The sequence below is a fragment of the Hyaena hyaena genome, unplaced genomic scaffold (genome assembly GCF_003009895.1).
Source record: "Hyaena hyaena isolate Hyena2069 unplaced genomic scaffold, ASM300989v1 scaffold_1955, whole genome shotgun sequence".
NCBI lineage: Eukaryota > Metazoa > Chordata > Mammalia > Carnivora > Hyaenidae > Hyaena > Hyaena hyaena.
In genome coordinates, this window is record NW_024082591.1 from 77,220 (window position 1) to 85,335 (window position 8,116).

The following is an 8,116-nucleotide window of genomic DNA, read 5'->3' on the forward strand; positions in this document are numbered from 1 at the left end:
ATGTAGGGTTGGACTCTTTCCCATGCACCAAGTTCCCAGTGCCTCCATCAGAGTTACAAATGGCTCCACGTTGTGGAATAATCCACATATAATAATCACATGTGCAAAAGCCAAATATAAACTTTCCATATACTGAATATGTGAAGTGTCTGGCACAGCTGAGAAGGGTGGACACATCATAGATATTGACTGTTATCACATGATTCAGACTTTGACCAAGTTCTACCACTTGACTGTCTTCCCCAAGGGCAGAGCTCTCTTGGGATCTCCTGCACTGTTCTTGGAAGATAGTGTCAATGCACTCAGTGCCCAGTTCATGTTTTTCAATGAATAGAGGAATAAAACAAAGAAAGAATGAGTGAATGAATAAAAGGAAAAGCACTACATAGGCATTGCTTGAAACAAAGAACTTTCTCCCATCCTCCATATCAAATCTATACTGCTGATCTTACCTCCCAACATCCTTAAAACCATCCCTTCACTTCCCTCACCACTGCCCCTACTCTGTCATTAATTCCAGCTTGGTGTCTTGGAAAGTCTCCTAGCAGGTCTCTCTTCCACGTATCGCAACTCTTCTTCCAATTTATGCTCCACTCTGTGGTCAACAGGATCTATTTAAAATTCATAGCTGGAAATCTGGGCACTTGGGTGGCTCAGTTGGTTGAGTGTCCAACTTCAGCTCAGATCATGATCTCACAGTTTGTGAGTTCGAGCCTCACATCAGGCTCTCTACTGTCAGCACAGAGTCCACTTTGGATCCTCTATCCCCCTTTCCCTGCCCCTCCCCCAGTTGCACTCTCTCAAAAATAAACTTTTTTTTTAAAATAAACAGATAGATAGATAGATAGATAGATAGATAGATAGATAGATAGAATTCAAAGCTGATTATCATGTCACCCTCCTTCTTAAAATATCAAAATGGATCCTTTGGACTTGGGATAAAGACCAAACTCCCTACCATAGTCCAGAAGATTAAAGATGTAGGCTGAGTTTGAGCCATAGGAAAGTAGACTTGTATGGTCACAGTCATGGGACTCTCAAAAGCAAGGCACAAGACAGATGAATTCCACTTCCAGGTAACAGTACCCATTCCAGGGAGAGGGAGCCCAGGCAGCAGCTGCTGAAGAAAGTCCCTCTCCTTCCCCCCAGATATGGAGGACACCTATGGCCCAGACTGAGCAGAATAAGAAATTTGAGAGAATAAATTTTGGACTTCAATGTCTTTGGGGTTAAGAATTCTAAGCTGTGATCTTCACTTACAAGGAGAAGGGATTTCAATTTTGGAACTTAACTTCTTTGGACCTTAACTTATAAAAACAAGATTTAATTTATTTTTGTTTTCCAACATTTTAATTTTTTAAAAATAGAGAACAAGCAGGAGAGAGGGGTGGGGTGGGGGGATGTTAAGCAGGCTTTGCAATCAGCATGGAGCTCCATGGCAAGATTTCATTCTTTTTATGGCTGAATAATATTTCATTGTATATATAAACCACAACTTCTTAATTCATCAATTGATGGACACTTGGGCTGCTGCTTCCATAATTTGACTATTGTAAATAAAGCTGCTATAAACATCGGGGTGCATGTATGCATTTGAATTAGTGTTTTTGTATTTTGGCCTGTAAATACCCAGTAGTGCAATTATTAGATTGTTTGTTCTATTTTTAACTTTTTGAGGAACCTCCATACTGTTTTCCAGAGTGGCTGAACCAGTTTGTGGCCCACCAACAGTGCAAAAGAGTTCCCCTTTCTCCACAACCTCGCCAACATTTATTGTTTTTTTTTGTGTGTTTGATTTTAGCCATTCTCACAGGTGTGAGGTGATATCTCATTGTGGTTTTCACTTCCCTGGTGATTATGATGTTGAGAATCATTTCATGTGTCTGTTGGCCATGTGGATGTCTTCTTTGGAAAAGTGTCTATTCATGTCTTCTGCCTATTTTTTAATTGAATTTTTGTGGGTTTTTTGGTGTTGAGTTGTTATCTTGACCATTTTTAAGTTCATAGTTTAGTTATAATATGTACATTAATATTGTTGTGCAATCTTCACTACCATATATCTCCAGAACTCTTTTGTCTTGTAAAACTGAAATCCTGTACTCATGAAACACTAACTCCCCATCACCCCCTCCTCTCAGCTCCTGGAAAAGACCTTTCTAATTTCTTTTTCTTTTCTTTTCTTTTTTTTTTTTTAGAGAGAGAGAGAGAGCACAAGTGCAAGCAGGGGAGAGGGGCAGAGGGTGAGAGAGAGAATCCTAAGCAGGCTTCATGCTCAGCACTGAGCCCAATGTGGGACTCAATCCCATGATCCTAGGATCATGACCTGGGCCAAAATCAAGAGCTAGACACTCAACCAACTGGGCCACCCAGGTGCCCCTCTTTTTTATTTTTTAATCTCCCCTCTACCCCCATGCCCTAGCCTCTGGTAACTATCTTACTCTGTTACTATAAATTTCACTTTTTAAAAATTCTACATTTCAGTCTTTCTTTGTCTGACTTATTTCACTCAGCATAATGTCCTACAGGTTCATCCATGCTGGTATAAATGGCAAGATTTCCTTGTTTTGTAAGGTTGAATAATATTCCGTGTGTGTGTGTGTGTGTGTGTGTGTATTACATTGTCTTTATTCATTCATTCATTGATAAACATTTATGTTGTTTCCATATCTTGGCTATTGTGAATAATGCTGCAATGAACACGGAGGTGCAGATATCTCTTTGAAATGGTGATTTCACTTCCTTCATATATACACTCAGAAGCAGGAATGCTGAATCGTATGGTGGTTCTATCTTTAGTTTTTTGAGGAATGTCCATAATGCTTCCCATAATGGCTCTACCAATTTAAATGCCCACCAACAGTATAAAAGGGTTCCCTTTTTTTCCACATCCTTGCTAACACTTGTTATCTTTTGACTTTTTGGTAATGGCCATTCTAACAGGTGTGAGGTGATAGCTTACTGTCGTTTTGATTTGTATTCCCTAATAATTGGCAGGGTTGAACTCCTTTTCATATACCTATTAGCCACCTGTATGTCTTTGGTAAAATGTCTTTCAAGTCCTTTGCCAATTTTTAATTATTTGTTTCTTTGCTATGTAGTTGTATGAATTGCTTATGTCTTTTAGATATTAAGCCCTTATCAGATATATAACCATGTCATGTTTTGGTGGAAGCTTGACGAGCCAGCGCATAATGCTCAACGTTCCTGCCCCCACCATGGTGATGATGAAAGCAGATGTGAACAAGAGAGCCTCCTCCAGCCCACATTCTGAGTGACTACGAAGAGCAAAGCCCCCTGATCGTCTGCATTGGAGAATTTGTGTGAATGAGAAATTGAACTTAGTGGTGTTACTCAGTAAAATGTGAGGAGTTGTTTGTTAATGCAGCATAACCCAGTCCATATTGACTGATACAGACTATGTTTGATGAAAGAGTTTTCCTAGGAAATTAGTAATATAAACATAATCTCAGGGGTCTATCTATATAAGGATGTAACTTTCTTCAAGTGCTTCAAGAGCGCCCAATTACTTAACAAGAATTGCCATGTTGATAAAAATCATTACTGTCTCTTCATTAAAGCAGGTTACCAAAGATACTTTCTCATCCTCATTTGAGTGATATGAACTTATTTTATGGCATTCATCAATTGTTAATGAATTCTGGGGAAGGTTTTCTGCCACATTCCTGTAATCTTTTTGGTCAAATGTTTATTGAGCCCCTACTCAGGTACTTGTTTCACATACTTGTTCTAGATATGGGGGTATAATAAACCAGAAAGACATGGCTCCTTCCTGTACAGAGCTGGGAAATGTTCCAAAGGAGAAGGACAGGGTGCTGTGAGAGTGTATATAATAAGACCTGACCTAGCCAGAGGGGACAGAGAAGGACTCCTGGAAAATATAACATTCTCACTAAGACTGGAAAGATGAACAGGAATTAGCGTGATATGGCACCTGTCTGTACATCTTGATCAAATAGAATATCCAAGAAATAGGGTATTTAGGTTAAAGTTCTAATTTTTAATGAAATAATTAATTATACCTCATTTATAAAGACAAAAGTTCCAGTACTTTCTATTTTCTCATCTTACTGTTACAAACTCTCAATGGGGGGGGGGGGAGGATAGGTTTTGCAGAAATTTTCTGGCCCCACCCATGTCCCTTAGCCCTTACCATTTCCACACATACTGGCCCAACTTCCAACTGCCAATACCTGAGTCTCTTTGCCTGAGTGCTGTGTCTGGCCACTAGTGTCTGCCCCACCTGTCCTCGTGGCAGCCCTGAAGGCTGAGGAATTTAGCCACAGCTCTGAGAAAATGGCAGATGGGAGTTAGTGTGTGATGTGTGAATGACCCAGCTCCTTTGCCCCTTGGGCAGGACAACTCAGAGGCACATGTCCTACTCTGGTACCTAGAGGTCTCCATGATTCAGCTCCTGCCACCCTCAGTGGTGGCTGACTTGGTAACATACCCTTTACTGGCCACTTTCCTTCCCTGGATCATGTCTTCATTCCTCCACAGGTGTTTCCCGAGATCACCTCTGTGATAGTGAATTTTGTGAGTCAACATGGCTAGGCCATGATGCACGGTTATTTGGTCAAACACTCGTCTGCATGTTCTATGAAGGCATTTTTTAAAAAATGTTAATGTTTATTTATTTTGGGGAGACAGAGAGAGTGCAAACAGGGGAGGGGCAGAGAGACAGGGAGATTCAGAATCCAAAGCAGGCTCCAGGCTCCAAGCTGTCAGCACAGAGCCCAGCATGGGGCTCGAGCCCACGATGCATGGGATCATGGCCTTGGCCAAAGTCAGATGCTTAACTGACTGAGCCACCCAGGTCCCTCTAAATGTGATTAATAATCAGTAGACTTTGAGTAAAGTGAGTTATAAAGCAGATGACCCTCCACATATTGGAGGGCCTCATCAAATCAGCTGAAGGCCCTAAGAGGAAAAGACTGAGGTCTCCCAAAGAGCAAGGAATTCTGCTCCAGACAGCCTTCAGACTTGAACCACAATATTAGTGCTTTGAGGGTCTCCAGCCTGCTGCCCTGTCCTGCAGATTTCAAATTTGCTGACCCCCAATTCCTTAAAACACATCATGAATCTGTCTTACCTCTCTTTGTCTCCCTTTCCCTCCCTCTCTCTTTCTCTCTATATATATGAATAAATATTCATACAAATATATATAAAAATGTATATACAAAAATACACACACACACAAATGTATAGCCAAGTGACTTGCAGAAGTCACAAAACTACTCTGATGTAGAGCTCTCATCAGAAGCCCTATCTCCTCAATAGCACCATTTCCACCCATGAAGACTGGGCAAACACTTGCCTCAAACTCCCTGTGTTCATGGCAGACATCATGAGCTGATCTTTCTTTTCCTTAGAATTTTTCTCAGACGCACCCTAGGCAGCCTTCCACAGTCAATAGGGCTTGGCATGGAAAGAGCCTGGGTGACCGTATCACCATGCTTTCTGAATTCAGTAGCAGCTGACAGTGTCTGCCTCTTTTTCCCACCTGTAGGGTTTCACCAGCCCCTTGAAGCTGGAGCCAACTGTACCTTCCAGCGCCTTGCCAGCGCCCCAATGACCACGTAGGTGCTGAGTCAAGTCTGCTCCATTCCCTGCCGGGGCTGCAGAGACCACCCCTCCCCGCAAAACCCCACACACAGAAGACTGGAGCTGGAAAAGAAGGGTCACCCCTGGAGCCCAGACCTGCTGGCCCACCACAGCTGAGTCTGGCACAGGCCAGGCCGGGGGTAGGCCAGATGCTGTGCTGATGGGCCGAGAAGGGGGACACATGAGTGAATGGACACCTCCAGGCACGGTGAGTTATTTCAGGGTCTCTCTTTCCAGGGACCTTTAGAGGAGCTGGCCGAGGAAAGAACAAAGAGTCACAAAACTCTTCCTGTCATTGTCAAGGCCCCACACATGAGCCTAGAGCTCGTTCACAGATGTGCCAAAGTGCTCACAGGTGCTGCAATCTCCCATGAGGATCTGAAGGCCATGGTTTGCAAGATAGACATGGAGGGGCTGGCAAGCCCTTGTGGGGCAGGAGCCGCTGGTGTGGAGCCCTGGCATGGCTGGAACCCTTCCGACCAGCTCCGGAGACCACGTGGTCTGGCGACACCATCTGGGCAGCCCCTAGATGATGGAGCCCCCCATTAGCTCCACTTGGGGCCCTGGAAAGGCTGGCCGTCCCGGTGCCGGGCGGACGCGCCCGCAGCCCTGGAAGCCAAGGGAAAGGAACGGAAAGACTCGAGGCTGCAGGCGAGTGGGACACGGTGATGGTGACGGAGATGGAGATTGTTGGAGCCTTCCACAGAGACAACGCAGCAACCCAGGCCCGGCCTCTGCACCCTCCCCACTGCGTGGGATCAACCGTCCTGTCAGATCACCACGGCAGACGAGGATGCGGGAAAAGAACAAATCCAAGGGTCCCAACTCCGAGGGAGAAAATGGTGTGTGGTTTGCCAAGGTCACTTTGATGAGGCCACAAACAGTGAAGCAAAAGCCATCTGATCTGCACAAGGGATTAGGAGACCAGGGTGACAGTGTAAGCATCACCACCAACCTCCAAGGTGATGCACCCAAGGTCAGGGGCTAGCAACATGCAGGATGATATTGCAGTAGTTCAAGTGGTCTGATCAAATCCTTGAGAGCTTGTTTGGAGGTTCTAGCAGAGGAGCGCAGCTACTCCTATACCCTTGACCGAAGAACGGTCCTCCTCTATTGGGGAAGGTCATCCTCTTCGACAGAGCGCACAGCTTCGAGAGGGACGCACATGGAGCGGTGAGGGAGGAAGGGGACACCCACCTAGCCACCCAGATCAGCCGAATCAACCCTGGCAATCAATGCAGTGACAGATGTCACAGCCAGATCGCCCTCACATCCTGGTCTGATCAAATCCTAAAAACAACCTAGTGATATAGGTAGGATGTATCAATCCGTTTTCCACATGAGGAGACCAATTAAGGCTCAGAAAGGTTAATGCACGTATCTAAGGCCACACAGCCAGTCAGGGGTGGAGTCAGAATTCACACTCTAAAATTAGGGCCCATTCTCACCTGTGATGGTTTCTCTCACAAGCCCTCGAACAGTGATCACAAAGCAAGGCAACACATACTTTTCAAACATCCATGAGGCCCTGTGCTGAGAAAGCAGTGGTAAATTAGATAGTACAGGTTCTCTGGATAGTTCTCTGGATCCCATATCCTAGTGGAGGAAATGTACAATGACACATTAACAAGAAAACTCAACTTCAGATAAAGGTGGGTGCTATGAAAAAGTGAAGACCGGTAACATGAGAATGATGCAGCAAGTCTAAAGATGGGTGGTCAGAGAAATGGGCACTACCATTCGTATTGGGTCTGGCTTCTGAAGGTAATGACCTGCAGAGTAACCCCATGTCCCCATGCCCTCTACCATAAGTGTCCCCCAGGCCTGGTCCCCTACCCTAGAAATGGCCCTCAAGCTACAGACTGGCCCACTAGCATGCTGGTCTTGGCACACTCATGTGTGTGGGTTTGCTTTGAGATGAAACTCATCCAAGTATAGTATATTTTTTATGTTTACTTATTTTGAGAGAGAGAGAGAGAGAGACTGAGAGAGAGAACGTGAGTGGGGGGGTGACCAAGAGAGGGAGAGAGGGAATCTCAAGCAGGCTCCACACTGTCAACACAGAGCCGTATGTGGGGCTCAGTCCCATGAACTGTGAGATCATGACCTGAGTCGAGATCAAGACAGACACATAACCGACTGAGCCACCCAGGCGTCCCTCATCCAAGTCTAGTTTATAAAGAAGGAAAGAAAATAAACCTGTGAGATGTGTATTGCTACTCACAATGAATACCACTCCTGTGTGGAGAAAAACTGGCTTTTCCCAAGACTCCAGAGTATGACAGCTGGAAAGGATAGCCCCTGGATGGGGAGACCCATATTCAGGAAGGAGATTTGCCCCAGGTCACCCCATGGGTCACTGTCAGGGTCAGAGATGGAAACACAATCCCTAACTTCCTCACAGGTCCTCATAGCCTAGGCAAATAATGAAGAAATGTTCCAAATAATTGCTCCAACCCTGACACTTGCAAATTAATAATTCTGTTAACTAGCT